Source organism: Mustela putorius, unplaced genomic scaffold (genome assembly GCF_011764305.1).
Source record: "Mustela putorius furo isolate JIRA1106 unplaced genomic scaffold, ASM1176430v1.1 tig00537227_pilon_pilon_pilon, whole genome shotgun sequence".
Classification (NCBI taxonomy): Eukaryota; Metazoa; Chordata; class Mammalia; order Carnivora; family Mustelidae; genus Mustela; species Mustela putorius.
The window spans coordinates 7,049,472-7,065,277 of NW_025422368.1; positions in this window are offsets into that span (position 1 = coordinate 7,049,472).

The following is a 15,806-nucleotide window of genomic DNA, read 5'->3' on the forward strand; positions in this document are numbered from 1 at the left end:
CCCAGCAACCCTCAGTTTGTTTTGTGAGATTAAGAGTCACTTATGGTTTGTCTCCCTCCCAATTCCATCTTTTTTCATTGATTATTCTTCTACCCACTTAAGCCCCCATGTTGCATCACCACTTCCTCATATCAGGGAGATCATATGATTGTTGTCTTTCTCTGTTTGACTTATTTCGCTAAGCATGATACTCTCTAGTTCCATCCATGTTGTCGCAAATGGCATGATTTCATTTCTTTTGATGGCTGCATAGTATTCCATTGTGTATATATACCACATCTTCTTGATCCATTCATCTGTTGATGGACATCTAGGTTCTTTCCATAGTTTGGCTATTGTGGACATTGCTGCTATAAACATTCGGGTGCACGTGCCCCTTTGGATCACTACGTTTGTATCTTTAGGGTAAATACCCAGTAGTGCAATTCCTGGGTCATAGAGCAGTTCTATTTTCAACATTTTGAGGAACCTCCATGCTGTTTTCCAGAGTGGCTGCACCAGCTTGCATTCCCACCAACAGTGGAGGAGGGTTCCCCTTTCTCCGCATCCTCGCCAGCATCTGTCATTTCAGACATTTCTGCAAAGAAGACATCCAGATGGCCAACAGACACATGAAAAAGTGCTCCATATCACTTGGCATCAGGGAAATACAAATCAAAACCACAGTGAGATATCACCTTACACCATTCAGAATGTGAGGGAAATTTTTAAAGCACCTATATTGAGAAAAAAAGAAAGATCTCAAACAACTTAAACTTACCTGTCAAGGAAATAGAAAAGAAAGGACAAAATAAGATCAGAAACAAATGAAATGAAGACTAGGAAGACAATAGAGACAATAAACCAAACTGAGTGTTGGTTTTTTGAAAAGACAAAATTGACAAACTTTTGATAACCTTAAAAGAAAGAACTGGTTCATAAATGAAAAAGGAGACATTACAACTGATATCACAGAATATAAGAATCATGAGAGACTATGTGAATAATTATATGCTAACATATTAGATAATTTAGAAAAAATAGATAAATTCCTAGAAACATATTAGTTACCAGACAGAATTGTGAAGTAATAGAAAATCTGAAAAAGCAATAATGAGAAAAGATTGAATCAGTAATCAAAAATCTCCCAACAAATAAAATTCTGATACCAGATAGCTTTACAGGTGAATTCTGCAAAAGATTTAAAGAATTAATGCAGTTCTTCTCAAACTCTACCAAGAAACTGAAGAGGAAGGAACACTTCCAAATGCATTTTATGAGGACAGCATTACCTTGATGCCAAAGCTAGACAAGGACACTTCATGAAAGAACATTATAGGTCCATATCCCTGATAAACATAGATGTAAAAATCCTCAAAAAACACTAGCAAACTGAATTAAGAGCACACTAAGAAGATCATATGTCATCAAGTGGAATTCACCCCTGGTGTAAAAAAAATGGTTGAACATCTGCAAATCAATCAGTGTGATACACCATAACAACACAATGAAGAATAAAAATCTTCACAATCACTTCAGTAGATGTAGAAAAAGAATTTGACAAAATACAACATTCTTTCATTATATACTAAAAAAACTCTCAGTGAATTTGCTATTGAAGGAATGTTTCCCAACATAACAGTGTCCATTTAACCAAGGAGGTGAAAGCCTGAAAGTTGAAAACTATAAGACTTTGATGAATAAATTAAAGAAGACATAAATAAATGGAAAGATATGCTGTGTTGTGTTCTTGAATCAGAAGAATTAATAATGTTAAAACGTCCAAACTATGCAAAGCGATCAGATGCAATGCAATCTTTATAAAAATTCCAATGGCATTTTTCAAAGAAAGAGAAAGAACTATCCTAAAATGTCTGTGGAACCACAAAGGGCCCCAAATAACCAAATCAATCTTTTTTTTCAATTTATTTATTTTCAGAAAAACAGTATTCATTATTTTTTCACCACACCCAGTGCTCCATGCAATCCATGCCCTCTATAATACCCACCACCCGCTATCCCAACCTCCCACACCCCCGCCACTTCAAACCCCTCAGATTGTTTTTCAGAGTCCATAGTTATTTTACTTTTTTTTTCAGTGTTCCAAGGTTCATTGTTTATGCACCACACACAGTGCCCCATGTGATACATGCCCTCCTTAATACCCACCATCAGGCTTACCTATCCCCCCACCTCTTTCCCCTCCAAAACAACAGGACATATATGTCTCTTTAGTATTTTTTTATCCTTTGGGTAAATATCCAATAGCACAATTCCTGAATCATATGGTAGTTCTATTTTTCATTTTTTGAGAAACCTCCATACTATTTTCCAGAGTGGTTGCACCAGTTCACATTCCCACCACCATTGTAAGAGGGTTCCCCTTACTCCAAATCCTGGCCAAAATCTGTTGTTTCTAGTGCTGTTGATTTTAGCCATTCTGACAGGTGTGAGGTGATGTCTCATTGTAGTTTCAATTTGTATTTCCCTGATGGAGAGAAAAAAGAAAATGAATTCTTAAATAAGACATCAAAATCACAGGCAGCAAAAGCTAAAATATTTATACAAGGGGGATTATACCAGACTAAAGATATTCTGCATCACAAAAGAAACAATGTATAAAATGAAAAGGCAAATAAAGAATGGGAAAAATATTATCAAATCACATATTTGTAAAGGGGTTACTATCCAAAATATATAAGGAATTCATACAACTCTATGGCAAAAAAGGAAATAACCCAATTAAAAATGGGCTTAAAATATAGTCCTTTAGTTTTTGTCTTAGAAACTCTTTATCTCTCCTTCTATTCTGAATGAAGGTCTTGCTGAATAAAGTACTCTTGGTTGCATATTTTTCCCATTTAGCACCTTGAATATATCATGCCAGTCCTTTCTGGCATGCCAGGTCTCTGTAGACAGGACTGCTGCTAGCTTTATGTGTCTACCCTTGTAGGTTACCGCTTGTTCTGAATTGCTTTCAGAATTTTCTCTTTATCTTTGTAACTTGCAAAAGTTTCACTATAATATGTCAATGTGTTGACCTACTTTTGTTGATTTTGAGGGGAATTCTTTGTGCCTCTGGGACTAGAAAGCCTGTTTACTTCCCCAGATTGGGAAGTTCTCAGCTATATTTTGTTCAAATAAACCTTCTGCTCCTTGTTCCCACTCTTCTTCTGGGCCTCTGGTTATCTGGATACTGTTTCACTTTATGGAATTGCCAAGTTCCCTAAATCTACATTCATGATCTAATAGTTTTCTTTCACTCTTCCTTTCAGCGTCCTACTTTTCCATATTATCTTCTATATCACTGATTCACTCTTATCATTCAATCATCCTCATTTTTGTGACCTCCATTTGGACTGTACCTCAGTACCAGCATGTTTAATTATAGCCTGACTAGATTTTAGTTCTTTATCTCTACTGCAAGGCTTCTGTAATGTCTTCTATGTTTTTTTCAAGATTTTAAGCCAAAGACTGCAATAAAAGATGAAGAAGGACACTATACCACAATAAAGAGGTCTATCCAAAAAGAAGATCTAATAATTGTAAATATTTATGCCTCTAATTTGGGAACAGTCAAATATATAAATCATAATAACAAACTTAAAGACTCATTGATAAGAATACAAAATAGTAGATTTTAACACTCCACTTACAGCAATAGACAGATTATCTAAGCAGAAGGTCAACAAGGAAACAAGGGCTTTTAATGATGCACTGGACCAGATGGATTTTACAGACATATTGAGAGCATTTCGTCCTAAAGCAGCAGAATACCCGTTATTTTCAAGTGCACATGAAACATTCTCCAGAATATATCACATACTGTGTCACAAATCAGGTCTTAACTGGTGCAAAAAGATTGAGATCAAATTATGTATATTTTCAAACTACAGTGCTATGAAAATTGAAGACAACCACAATAAAAATTTTGGAAAGAACTCAAATACATGGAGGCTAAAGAACATCCTACTAAAGAATGAATGGGTCAACCAGGAAATTAAGGAAATATTTTTAAAAAACACATGGAAACAAATGAAAATTGAAACATGACTGTTCAAAACCTTTGGGATGCAACAAAGGCAATCTTAAAAGGGGAGTTTATAGCAATACAGGTCTTCCCCAAGAATGAAGAAAAGTTTCAAAAACACAAGGTAACCTTACAACTAATGGAGGTGAAAAAAGAAGAGCAAATAAAGTATAAATCCAGTCAGAGAAGGGAAATGATAAAGATTAGAGCAAAAAGCAATAAATAATATAGGGGTTCCTGGGTGGCTCAGTCATTAAGCATCTGCCTTTGGCTCAAGTCATGATCCCAGGGTCCTGGGATTGAGCCCTGCATTGGGCTCCCTGCTTGGCAGGAAGCCTGCTTCTTCCTCTCTCACTCCTCCTTCTTGTGTTCCTTCTCTTGCTGTCTGTCTCCCTGTCAAATAAATAAATAAGAAAATAATGATATAGAAATTTTTAAAAAGACAGTAGAGCAGATCAGTGAAACTAGGAGCTTGTTCTTTGAAAGAATTAACAAGATTGATAAGCCACTAGCCAGACCTATCAAAAAGAAAAGAGAAAGGACCCAAATAAATAAAATCATGAATAAATAAAAGAGGAGGGTTCCTCCTCCTACACTGTTGGTGGGAATGCAAGCTGGTGCAACCACTCTGGAAAACAGCATGGAGGTTTCTCAAAATGTTGAAAATAGAACTACCCTATGACCCAGCCATTGCACTACTGGGTATTTACCCGAAAGATACAAACGTAGTGATCCAAAGGGGCACGTGCACCTGAATGTTTATAGCAGCAATGTCTACAATAGCCAAACTATGGAAAGAACCTAGATGTCCATCAACAGATGAATGGATAAAGAAGATGTGATATATATACACAGTGGAATACTATGCAGCCATCAAAAGAAATGAAATCATGCCATTTGTGACAACATGGATGGAACTAGAGGGTATCATGCTTAGTGAAATTAAGTCAAGCAGAGAAAGACAACTATCATATGATCTCCCTGATATGAGGAAGTGGAGATGCAACATGGGGGGTTAAGGGGGTAGGATAAGAATAAATGAAATAAGATGGGATTGGGAGGGAGACAAACCATAGATGCAGGGAAAGTATTTGACAAAATATAACATTGTTTCTTCACAAAACAAACTGAAGGTTGCTGGGGGGAGGGAGGTTGGGAGAAGGGGGGTGGAGTTATGGACATTGGAGAGGGTAAGTGCTATGGTGAGTGCTGTGAAGTGTGTAAACCTGGTGTTTCATAGACCTGTACCCCTGGGGATAAAAATATATTATGTGTTTATAAAAAAAAATAAATTTAAAAAATAAAAGAGGAGGGTTCCCAATCCACACGGCAGAAATACAATTATAAGAGGCTATTATGAGCAATTATATGCCAACAAATTAGGCAGTCTGGAAGAAATGGATGCGTTCCTAAAGATGTATAAACTACCAAAACTGAAACAGGAATAAATAGAAAATCTGAACAGACCCATAACCTGGAAAGAAATTGAATCAATAATCAAAAATCTCCCCAAAAAACAGAAGTCTAGGGCCAGATGGCCTCCCAGGGAATTCCACCAACATTTATAGATGAATTATTACCTAAAAAAAAATTATTACCTATTCTTCTGAAACTGTTTCAAAAAACAGAAATGGAAAAAAAACTTCCAAACTCATTCTATGAGGCCAGCACAACTTGATTCCTAAAGACCCCACTATAAGAGGAGAATTACAGACCAATATCCCTGATGAATATGGATACAAAAATTTTCACCAAGATATGAATTAGTAGGATCCAAGAATACATTAAAAGTTATTCACCATGACCAAGTGGGATTTATTTCTGGGCCTCAAGGGTGGTTCAACATTCACAAATCAATCAGTATGATACACCACATTAAAAAAGAAAGGACAAGAACTATATGATCCTCTTAATAGATGCAGGGAAAGTATTTGACAAAATATAACATTGTTTCTTCATAAAAACTCTCTTCTGTGTAGGGATAGAGGGAACATATCTATCTCACTATCATAAAAGCCATGTACAAAAAACCCACAGAAAATATCATCCTCAATGGGGAAAAACTTTCAGTTTTTCTCCTAAGGTCAGGAGCACAACAGGGATGCCCACTTTCCCAACTGTTCTAGCTTCAGCAATCAGACAACAGAAAGAAATAAAAGGCATCCAAATCAACAAAGAGGAAGTCAAACTTTCATTCTTTGGTGTTGACCTGATACTCTGTGGAAAATTCAAAAGAATCCACCCCAAACTTGCTAGAACTGATGCAGGAATTCAGCAGAGTTGCAAGAAATAAAATCAATGCACAGAAGTCAGTTGCATTTCTATACACAAATGAGTCAGAAGAAAGAGAAATCAGGAACTGATCCCATTTGCAATTGCACAAGATATCTATGGTAAACCTAACCAAAGAGGTAAAGCGTATGTATTCAAACTATAGAACAGTTATGAATGAAGTTAAGGAAGACAGAAGGAAATTAAAAAAGTCCCACGCTCATGGATTGGAAGAACAAATATTGTTTAAATGTCTGTGTTATCCAAAGCAATCTATACATTCAATGCAATCCCTGTCAAAATACCATCAACATTTTTCAAAGAAATGGAACAGATACTTCACAAATTTGTATGGAACCACAAAGGACGCTGGATAGCCAAAGGAGTGTTGAAAAAGAAAGCCAAAGCTGGTAGCATCACAATCCTGTACTTTAAGCTATATTCCAAAGCTGTAACCATCAAGACAGTATGGTACTGGCACAAAAACAGACACATACATCAATGGAACAGAATAGAGAACCCAGAAATGGACCCTCAACCCTATGGTCAACTAATCTTCGACAAAGCAGGAAAGAATATCCAATGAAAAAAGGACAGTCTCTTCAACAAATGGTGTTGGGAAAATTGGACAGCCACATGCAGAAGAATGAAATGGGACCACCATACACAAAAATAAACTCAAAATGGATAAAATATCTAAAGTGAGACAGAAATTCATAAAAATCCTAGAGGAGAACAAAGACAGCACACTCTTTGATCTTGGCTGTAGCAATTTCTTGATAGACACATCTCCAAAGCCCAGGGAAGCAAAAGCAAAAATGAACCATTGGGGTTTCATCAGGATAAAAAGCTTTTGGATAAAAAGCAAAGGAAACAATTAACAAAACTAAAAGACAACCTTTGGAATGGGAGAAGGTATTCTCAAATGACATATCAGTTATAGGGGTAGTAACCAAAATATATAAAGAATGTATTAAAGTCAGCACCCCCCAAAATAAAAAATGCAGTCAAGAAATGTGCAGAAGACATGAATAGACATTTTTCCAAAGAAGACATACAAATGGCCAACAGACACATAGAAAAATGTTCTACATCACTTGACATCAGGGAAATACAAATCAAAACCACAATGAGATACCACCTCATGCTGTTCAGATTGGCTAAAATGAACAACTCAGGAAAAAACAGATGTTGGCAAGGATGCTGAGAAAGAGGAACCCTCTTACACTGTTGGTGGGAATGTTGGAGGGTATTAAGCTAAGTGAAATAACTCAGTTAGAGAAAGACAAATACCATATGATCTCACTCATATATGGAATTTAAGAAACAAAACAGATCAATATGTAGGAAGGGAAGAAACAATAAAGATAGAGAAGCAAATGATAAGAGACTCTTAACAATAGTAAACACAGAGGGTTGCTAGACAGGAAATGGGGGATGTATGTTAATTAAATTGGATTTAACTAAAAATTAAAATAAAATAAGAATAACACTACCCTACCATCCAGCAATTACACTATTAGGTATTTAAACAAAGGACACAAAATTACAGATTTTTTTTTCAAATATAATTAATTTTTTTATTTTTTATAAACATATATTTTTATCCCCAGGGGTACAGGTCTGTGAATCACCAGGTTTACACACTTCACAGCACTCACCAAAGCACATACCCTCCCCAATGTCCATAATCCCACCCCTTCTCCCAAACCCCCTCCCCCCAGCAACCCTCAGTTTGTTTTGTGAGATTAAGAGTCACTTATGGTTTGTCTCCCTCCCAATCCCATCTTGTTTCATTTATTCTTCTCCTACCCACTTAAGCCCCCATGTTGCATCACCAATTCCTCATATCAGGGAGATCATATGATAGTTGTCTTTCTCTGCTTGAGTTATTTCGCTAAGCATGATACACTCTAGTTCCATCCATGTTGTCTCAAATGGCAAGATTTCATTTCTTTTGATGGCTGCATAGTATTCCATAGTATACCACATCTTCGTGATCCATTCATCTGTTGATGGACATCTAGGTTCTTTCCATAGTTTGGCTATTGTAGACATTGCTGCTATAAACATTCAGGTGCACGTGCCCCTTTGGATCACTACGTTTGTATCTTTAGGGTAAATACCCAGTAGTGCAATTCCTGGGTCATAGAGCAGTTCTATTTTCCACATTTTGAGGAACCTCCATGCTGTTTTCCTGACTTGTTGATTTTAGCCATTCTGACTGGTGTGAGGTGATATCTCATTGTGGTTTTGATTTGTATTTCCCTGATGCCGAGTGATATGGAGCACTTTTTCATGTGTCTGTTGGCCATCTGGATGTCTTCTTTGCAGAAATGTCTGTTCATGTCCTCTGCCCATTTCTTGATTGGATTATTTGTTCTTTGGGTGTTGCTAGTTCTTTATAGATTCCGGACACTAGTCCTTTATCTGATATGTTGTTTGCAAATATCTTCTCCCATTCTGTCAGTTGTCTTTTGATTTTCTTCACTGTTTCCTTTGCTGTGCAAAAGCTTTTGATCTTGATGAAATCCCAATAGTTCATTTTTGCCCTTGCTTCCCTTGCCTTTGGCGTTGTTCCTAGGAAGATGTTGCTGCGGCTGAGGTCGAAGAGGTTGCTGCCTGTGTTCTCCTCAAGGATTTTGATGGATTCCTTTCTCACATTGAGGTCCTTCATCCATTTTGAGTCTATTTTTGTGTGTGGTGTAAGGAAATGGTCCAATTTCATTTTTCTGCATGTGGCTGTCCAATTTTCCCAGCACCATTTATTGAAGAGGCTGTCTTTTATCCATTGGACATTCTTTCCTGCTTTGTCGAAGTTTAGTTGACCATAGAGTTGAGGGTCTATTTCTGGGCTCTCTATTCTGTTCCATTGATCTATGTGTCTGTTTTTGTGCCAGTACCATGCTGTCTTGATGATGACAGCTTTGTAATAGAGCTTGAAGTCCGGAATTGTGATGCCACCAACGTTGGCTTTCTTTTTCAATATTTCTTTTGCTATTCGAGGTCTCTTCTGGTTCCATATAAATTTTAGCATTATTTGTTCCATTTCTTTGAAAAAGATGGATGGTAGTTTGATAGGAATTGCATTAAATGTGTAGATTGCCTTAGGTAGCATAGACATTTTCACAATATTTATTCTTCCAATCCAGGAGCATGGAACATTTTTCCATTTCTTTGTGTCTTCCTCAATTTCTTTCATGAGTACTTTATAGTTTTCTAAGTATAGATTCTGTGCCTCTCTGGTTATGTTTATTCCTAGGTATCTTATGGTTTTGGGTGCAATTGTAAATGGGATTGACTCCTTAATTTCTCTTTCTTCTGTCTTGCTGTTGGTGTAGAGAAATGCAACTGATTTCTGTGCATTGATTTTATATCCTGACACTTTACTGAATTCCTGTATAAGTTCTAGCAGTTTTGGAGTGGAGTCTTTTGGGTTTTCCACATATAGTATCATATAATCTGCGAAGAGTGATAATTTGACTTCTTCTTTACCAATTTGGATGCCTTTAATTTCCTTTTGTTTTCTGATTGCTGAGGCTAGGACCTCTAGTACTATGTTGAATAACAGTGGTGATAATGGACATCCCTGCTGTGTTACTGACCTTAGCGGAAAAGCTTTCAGTTTTTCTCCATTGAGAATAATATTTGCGGTGGGTTTTTCATAGATGGCTTTGATGATATTGAGGTATGTGCCCTCTATCCCTACACTTTGAAGAGTTTTGATCAGGAAGGGATGCTGTACTTTGTCAAATGCTTTTTCAGCATCTATTGAGAGTATCATATGGTTCTTGTTCTTTCTTTTATTGATGTGTTGTATCACATTGACTGATTTGCGGATGTTGAACCAACCTTGCAGCCCTGGAATAAATCCCACTTGGTCGTGGTGAGTAATCCTTTTAATGTACTGTTGAATCCTATTGGCTAGTATTTTGTTGAGTATTTTCGCATCTGTGTTCATCAAGGATGTTGGTCTCTAGCTCTCTTTTTTGATGGGATCCTTGTCTAGTTTTGGGATCAAGGTGATGCTGGCCTCATAAAAAGAGTTTGGAAGTTTTCCTTCCATTTCTATTTTTTGGAACAGTTTCAGGAGAATAGGAATTAGTTCTTCCCCAGAGGTGAGGAAGTCTCCTCTGAGAGGCTGAATGATTTAAATGCATGGCTCTGATTTTGTTTGTTATCACATTCCCCTTTACATGTTATGTAGCACAAAATCAGCATTAATTTGGAGTCCTGTTGAGTCCACATAGTCAAATATATACCTCACATAGTCAGTATACACAATAAGTTGATATTACTGAGAATTGGAATATATAAACTATCAAACCAGATTTCAAATGTATGTCTCTTTGGTATTGATGCAGCAATTGCAATATAGTGTTCTAGACTACAAAGGTGCTAGCATAAATACCCAAGACATAGGTGCAGTAATTTTTTTCCTCAGTATAGCACTAATTGTAATTGATTGACTTGGAATCATCTTGAATTATCATCAATGGGAGAATGGCTAAATAAATTACAGCAGATCTGTATGATGAATATCACATAGGCATAATGAAGAAAAAGATTGGTATTGCATGTAGGCATGAAAAGTATTCCAAAGTATATAATTAAATGATGAAAACAAGCTGGAGCATACATATGGATCTCATATATGTATAGAAAAATGTCTCTGAGCATATCTGCTAAATCATTATATCTAGGTAAAGTGGTATAGTGTCCAGTGATATGGCAGAAGATTGTTTTATGTTTTTTTTTCTTTTATTTATTTATTTATTTTCAGCATAACAGGATTCATTATTTTTGCACCACACCCATTGCTCCATGCAATCCGTGCCCTCTATAACACCCACCACCTGGTTCCCCCAACCTCCCACCCACCCGCCCCTTCAAACCCCTCAGATTGTTTTTAGAGTCCATAGTCTCTTATGGTTCACCTCCCCTTCCAATTTCCCCCAACTCCCTTCTCCTCTCTAACTCCCCATGTCCTCCATGCTATTTGTTATGCTCCACAAATAAGTGAAACCATATGATAATTGACTCTCTCTGCTTGATTTATTTCACTCAGCATAATCTCTTCCAGTCTTGTCCATGTTGCTACAAAAGTTGGGTATTCATCCTTTCTGATGGAGGCCATTATGGTTTTTTACATAATGAAACACTAATGAAAAGCAAGTTTGTCTTGTTTTTACTCATTTGACTATCCTGATATTCAGCTCACTTGTATTTACAAGCCTGTTTCATATACACATGGGAAGATGATCAAGAGATAAACTCAGTCACTTCTCAGTTTCCATAGTAAATCCCCAGAGGGTTCATCCACTTTGTATTTGGCCTGTGGGAAAATCCTGGCTTCCTACACAGGGACCAAATTTCCTTTTCCCTCCCTGTTCCTATGAAACTCTCATAAGAATGGTAGGATTTGGGAAGGGAGGGAAAACTGAATGGGAATAAATCAGAGAGGGAGACAAACCATGAGAGACTCCTGACCCTGGGAAACAAACTGAGGATAGTGGATAGGGAGGTGGGTAGGGAGATGGGGTAACTGGGTAGGTGATGGGCATTAAGGAGGGCACATGATGTGATGAGCACTGGGTGTTATATGCAACTAATGGATCATTGAAAATTATATAAAAAACTAATGATATACTATATGTTGGCTAACTGAATTCAAAAGAAAGATAGGTTCGTCTCCCTGAGAAACAAACTGAGGGTTTTAGAAAGGAGCAGAGTGGGGGGATGGGTAAGCCTGGTGATGGGTATTAACACTGGGTGTTATATGTAAACAATGAATCTTGGAACACTACATCAAAAACAAATGATGTATGGTGACTAATATAATACAATAATTAAAAAAAAAAGAATGGTAGTATTTGTCATTCGCAGTTCAAAGTGATTTCTTCAACCCAGAATTTCCAGCAATGTTGCATAATAAAGTCCACTGTTACCCTCCCCAAAATTCTTCTTTTTAGTTAATGAGTCCAGAGTCAAACTTCTAGTGTGACCCTAGGGACTGCCTAACATTAGCCAGCTGCCTCTTAGTCTCCCCATTTAATTCTACAACTCATCAACTGACAAAACCCAGCTGCCTACCTCTGATTGGTTACATGGGAGGATTCATTATTTGGACAGTGCAAGCAGCAAGGTATTTATCATATAGAAAGTTAAGTAGACAAATGATTCTGTGATCAGGATTACAAAAGATGAAAGAAACTTCTGAAATGAGAGGATTCTCAAGCAGAAATTAGAAAAAGTTTCTGAAGATTTACCTATAGGGTCTTTTGGAGCCTGGGTAAACATACTTCTTTTTTCTCATCCAGTTTTTTAGAGTGAAAATTATATCTATTCGCAGAGTAGTTGTGGTACATCCTCTCTTTAAGGGACTCACCTGAACAAGTATTGCTTTACTTATTAACCCTAAGCTCCAGAATACAAGCCAAGAGCAAATAATGTCCTTCCTAAACTGTATGATGTTTTTGTTCCTTCTGACCAGCTCCATGAGCTACTTTTTTCTCCCTTCTCTCTTGCCTTCCCTCTCTTTATGGCTTTCTTAGACATTTATTTTTATTCCTTTCATCTGAACTCTTTTTTAATGTCTTAGAGCTGTTCTATAATGCTGTTTCCTCCAAGATGACTAGTTTTTATCTGTTCTCTAAGATGTTCTGGTCAGCTTCTCATCCTTTGAAATATTAAGCATTTTAAATAAATTGAAAACTGAGTTGGTTAAAGTTTTTATTTTATGTAAATTAATTAAATTATTATAATATTATAAAGTGGATATTATCCCCACTGTGCAGATGGGAAATGTGAAATTAAAAAGGTGAAATTTCTTTTTAAGCTTGCATATCTAGAAAACAGCAAATCTGGGATAGGGTCTTACATATGTCTGCCTCCAAGGAGGTCTGCCTCTGCTGCTTCTCCTTACCTTTTGGCATAAAGCCTGCATTTTATCAGGGTCTAGAAAGGTTGATCCACTGAGGTTATCTGAGCAGGTAAGAACATCAAGCACATTATTTCTAATCTTTATAGATTAAAATCTACTTTTTGCCCTGAACCTCATGGAGTAGCACTTTTGCAGCTAAAAAATAAATCACAGAGTTTGTATCAGGTAAGTTAGATTTGTTTTATGCAGTTTTATGAGTTGTCAGAATTTCTGTAAATATCATTACTATAAAATGATATATTTAAGAAAAAATGCATACATTGCAACAATAAGTACATCTGGTAGGTCTTATTTTCTTAAGCAGAGATCTTGCCACTTTGTCTGCATAGGTGTGTATAAAACCGAGAAGTAAATAAAAGTAAAAATGAGCATATATAGCATATAGTACATTTGAATCAATAGACTTCTAATTCTGTCACAACAGAAATTGTTTAATTATTCTCAGCATAAACTTATCCATTGCTGGCAATGTACTTGCTTTTGGATGTCAACATAAAGCAATAAAGAAAAGAAAATCAATAGGATACTTACCAAAAAATCACAACACTGTAAAGCTCACTGAGATGTATATTTGTGGAGCAACTGCACAATCATTTGTTTATAAGTTTCTAGTTCACTGTTTTCTTTTATTTTGCAAATCTATACCTGAAAGTTATTTAAAATATTTAAAAATCAAGAAAGTCCAACAGTTCAGTAATTCAAGATGTGTTTTCCATTTTTGTGTTTGACTCTAGTTGCTTTTTTTTGCACCATTTGACTGTGAAAATCTGGTTTTAATGCTGTTCACTCAAAGATCTCAAGGTACAACCATGTTGGCAGAGAGCGCTAACATAGTGAGCACCATAGACTGGCACTCATCACACCTGAACATTAAAACAACTGGTCCTGTTACTTGGCTGACACGTGCAGGGAAATAACTTATTGGATTTCTCCCCTAACTAGCTGATTTTGCATTGCATTAACAGAATGTTAGATTTTCTTTTGCTTCAGTTATAGGGATTTGAAGTATGATTCCTCATTTGCTTTTCAGTTTTGGTCACTTTACCTAGCATATATTTTACATAGGTTGGTCAAGTTCTATATATTCTTGGTTTTTTTTTTTTTTTAAAGATTTTATTTATTTATTTGACAGAGAGATCACAAGCAGGCAGAGAGGCAGGCAGAGAGAGAGGAGGAAGCAGGCTCCCCGCTGAGCAGAGAGCCCGATGCGGGCCTCGATCTCAGGACCCTGAGATCATGACCTGAGCCGAAGGCAGCGGCTTAACCCACTGAGCCACCCAGGCGCCCATATTCTTGGTTCTTATGGAGGTAAGAATTTACAGTTTTCACTTAACAAAATCAAAGGAAAAGCACAAAAAGTTATTTGAATGCATAATTTTTTTTATTATGTTATGTTAGTTTATTTGGAGTGTGTATGGTGGATATAGAGGGAGTGTGTTTTAACAAGAATAACATTTTACTATCAGATTTATATTGTAAACCCAATAGCCTTTTAACTAAGGGAAATACACTGTAACTGTTTTCAATAAATTTTTGTATTTTAAGAAACACCATTTAGCTTGAATTTGATCTTCCACAGTGGAAAGGTCTAAGTAAAACTTAGTTATTCAATTTGGCAGGAGGAAGTTATTCAAAAATTGTTTTTTAAAATTTATTTATTTTCAGCATAACAGTATCATTATTTTTTCACCACACCCAGTGCTCCATGCAATCCGTGCCCTCTATAATACCCACCACCTGGTACCCCGACCTCCCAACCCCTGCCACTTCAAATCCCTCAGATTGTTTTTCAGAGTCCATAGTCTCTCATGATTCACCTCCCCTTCCAATTTACCTCAACCCCCTTCTCTCTAACTCCCCATGTCCTCCATGCTATTCGTTATGCTCCACAAATAAGTGAAACCATATGATAATTGACTCTCTCTGCTTGACTTATTTCACTCAGCATAATCTCTTCCAGTCCTATCCATGTTGCTAAAAAAGTTGGGTATTCGTCCTTTCTGATGGAGGCATAATACTCCATAGTGTATATGGACCATATCTTCCTTATCCATTCATCCGCTGAAGGGCATCTTGGTTCTTTCCACAGTTTGGTGACCATGGCCATTGCTGCTATAAACATTGGGGTACAGATGGCCCTTCTTTTCACAACATCTGTATCTTTGGGGTAAATACCCAGTGTAGTTTTAATTTGAATCTCCCTGATGGGTATGATGATGAACATTTTTTCATGTGTCTGATAGACATTTGTATGTCTTTATTGGAGAAGTGTCTGTCCATATCTTCTGCCCATTTTTGATATGATGGTCTGTTTTGTGTGTGTTGAGTTTGAGGAGTTCATTATAGATCCTGGCTATCAACCTGTCTGTACTGTCATTTGCAAATATCTTCTCCCATTCCGTGGGTTGCCTCTTTGTTTTCTTGACTGTTTCCTTTGCTGTGCAGAAGCTTTTGATTTTGATGAAGTCCCAAAAGTTCATCTTCGCTTTTGTTTCTTTTGCATTTGGAGACATTTCTTGAAAGAAGTTGCTGTGGCTGATATCGAAGAGATTACTGCCTATGTTCTCCTCTAGGATTCTGACG